Source organism: Tenrec ecaudatus, chromosome 3 (assembly GCF_050624435.1).
Source record: "Tenrec ecaudatus isolate mTenEca1 chromosome 3, mTenEca1.hap1, whole genome shotgun sequence".
Lineage (NCBI taxonomy): Eukaryota > Metazoa > Chordata > Mammalia > Afrosoricida > Tenrecidae > Tenrec > Tenrec ecaudatus.
This window is the reverse complement of record NC_134532.1, coordinates 86,681,684-86,685,068: the sequence shown is the minus strand read 5'-3', so window position 1 is coordinate 86,685,068 and position 3,385 is coordinate 86,681,684.

The following is a 3,385-nucleotide window of genomic DNA, read 5'->3' as shown; positions in this document are numbered from 1 at the left end:
AAAAGGACTGACTATTCTTAGATCAAGACTAGAATTAAGTGTAACCCCAAAGTCCATTCAAATATATGTGAATATATATATAGATATATGCATGTATAAAATTTAGAGACATTATTATAATTTTATATTATTTATACCCAAGGGGCATAGGTAAGGTAATTAGATTGTTAGTGACATTAATTTGGCAAATGCAATATAATTTTAAACACTTGTGCAAAGGAATAGGCTGGCTGTGAAGCATGATATATGGATGTTTGACTTGATAGATTAAATTCTTATGTGACTGGATATTATTTACAATTTTTAGCGATCTTTGAGCTATAATTTAAATGGACACATATCTGACCATTTACACTTCAAGGCAAAGCTCACTAAAAATTGTAAATAGTGTCCAGTCACTGAAGAGTTCAATGGAGGTGTGGTCGGGTGGTGGGGGACTAATGCAGTGAGTGCAGAAGACAAGAAAATGTTGCAAAATTGATTATGATGATGATTTTAAATATAATGGGACTATTTAATTCTAGTATATCTATTAATTGATGGCAGTAAATCTATTAAAGATCAGGATTTATATTGAAAAAATTACTACTTCTCCTATTTTACATGCTATGGGCCAATTATTACAAACAACTGCAAAATATATTAATAGAATAATCATCACATGACAAATATTTACTGAAGGGAGGGTAAATTGCAAAATGTATTCTATAATCTATTATAGAAAGAACACTATTTTAGCAGATGTCAACTTTCCTAAACAATCCCCAATTCCCAGTGAACGGAAGCTTTGATAGAAGTTGCATGTCTTTTAAGCTCTATTTCAAATGAACACGTTTCAAATGATAAGCTCTTGTTGCTTTTGTTATGTGCCATTGTGCCGGTTCCCAGGCATAGTGACGTCCCTAAAACAGATGAGACACCCGCTGTCCAGTCCTGCAGCATCCTCACTGTTGTTCTCAGGTTTGAGCCCCTTGTTGCAGCCACCATGTCAACCCACCTCCTGGAGGTGTCGTTTCCTTCTCTGCCCCTCTACTTTACCAAAGGTGACGTCCTTCTCCAGGGCATGGTCACTCCTGACAATGTGTGCAACGTATGTGGTGAGATGAAGTCTTGCCAAGCTTACCTCTAAGGCCAGGAGCATGTTACCCATATGTCTTCCAAGCCAGGCCTGTCTGTCTTTTCAGCAGCCCATGGCACTTTCCTAGGCTTTTGCAGCTCTACTAATCAAATGCAAGGTTGTTGCCTGGAGGGATAAGGTGCGCCTAACCTCAACCTTGATAGTTTGGATTGTTTCACATTCATGTGAAAGCTGCATACCGAAAAAAGAAAACCAAAGAAGAATTAATGCATTTGAATTCTAGTGAACTGTGATAAGCAATAGTAAAACTAACTGAGAAGAGAGAAGACAAAATATAAATTCTACATATATGATTCAAAAATTGATATGTTTGCAAGGTTTTAAAGTCACAAGCAAGAAAGCACAAAGGTTATGAAAGTGAAGAAAATTCTGATAAAGAAAGGAATATGGGCATAGAAATATAGACAGAGCACATAGTATTATATATAAAACATAAATATAAATTACATATGAATAAAATAGTTTTTGCTGCATAACTAACATCAATATATACAGCAATAAACATTTCTCATTCCACTGGGTTTCCTGATAGGATTCATGGAGTCTTGGCTCACCAACTAATGGCAAAACAATTCTGATAAGTATATCTTCTTCTGGGCATTGAACTTAAGGACTAGCAGTTAGTAATGGGAAATTTCTTATAATTATAAAAAGACAAGGGTGCATATCCACTGTATTATAAAATTTTCAATTCCACCTTGTGACATGTTTGCTGATATTTCTATCCAGAGATGTAGGGCCGAAGTCATTAGGCTGGGTTGTATGTTTGTTCTCTATGAGTACAAAATTACACAGCAAGAGGTGTGGATGACACCAGAGTTGAAGAATTGGAGATAATCATTCAAATTATCGCAGAAAACAATGACTAAATCACAAGATGTCAATATTTGGAGAAAATTAGGCTCAAGAAACATTTGTTTTCAGATAGCATGCATCATCATATTTGAATTGCCAGAGAATAGAAGGATCTCAGAGTTCTGCACCTCCAAAAGCACATGTGACCATTGACAATTTGGAGAAAAGCCTCTGAGTATAAGTACGACACATTAGTTTTACAAGATGTCTCAATGAGGAAACAGCACTAACTGCATATTGCATTGCTCCAAAGAACGCCACTCACATGAAAATATTAGCGTGACTTCCCTACTGCGAGCTCTTCCTGCATTTTAGTCGTTGCATTCAAGTCCCCTCGCCCTACAAGATTAGTAGCCTAGTTAAATGATCAAATGCATCAGATTAAGCTAAAAATTCCAATTCTGAGTTCATTCTCTTGTCTGCCTTGGTAAGCAAACATAGAAGGGAGCACAAAGCCTACTATTGTCCTCCTACCAATTGAGGATAAGGGATCTTATGTACAATAACTGCTTGCTAAGTAAGCTAAAATCATAGTAGAGACTGTAGTGTAAGGGAAGATGGACAGGGAAATTATAGAATGAAAAAGCAGCTCCACATAAATTAGCAATGTAAAATTACTGTGTATGTCACAAATGACAAACTGATAGCTACAACGCAGAGAAATGATGTAATTAAGTAAAACTACGATAGCACAATGTGCTCATGAGTATACTGCAAATATTCTGTGACATTTCCAGAAGTCATTTTAAACCTCACTCACCTGCTTTCTATAATGCAAGTAATCATACTTTATTTTCTTTAATTCTCTGCTCAGGTATACAAAAATACCCTGAAGATGCTGGATTACAATTGTGTTATAAAGGCATAAATCATGATCAGGGGGTAATGTGAGTTTTGCAGTCTTCCAATGACCAGAAAACAAACAAAAGAATATAAACCATTGAAGCTATGAATGTATTCTTATTAGTTTAAGTTGATCGTGATAGTAAGCTACCTCAACTCCTGATCTGCCCATAAGTGGTTTTGCTTAAATTTAATATAAAATTAATACCTACCTCAGGGGAAGTGCCCATATGATCAAAACAAGAAATTGAAATCAGCAGCATGTTTAAGGTTCAGAGGTGCTTATGAACACTCTGTTGTGTATGGGGTGAAAGGAGTCACAGAAGACTAAGGTACAGTAGCTTAAATAAAAGAAGATCTGATGGTTTCAGGTCACGTACTACTCTATATGATACAGGAAACTTTCAAAGTTTGAATGATCACTTTAGCTTTTGGATTCCCCAGAAAAAGCGGTGCCAAAGCAAAGGGTTTTATAGCTGGAAGTATAAAAATGTGGCTGTGATCCAGGTGGGGCCTGGTTCCCACACTGCTAATGATTTGTAAGGAATT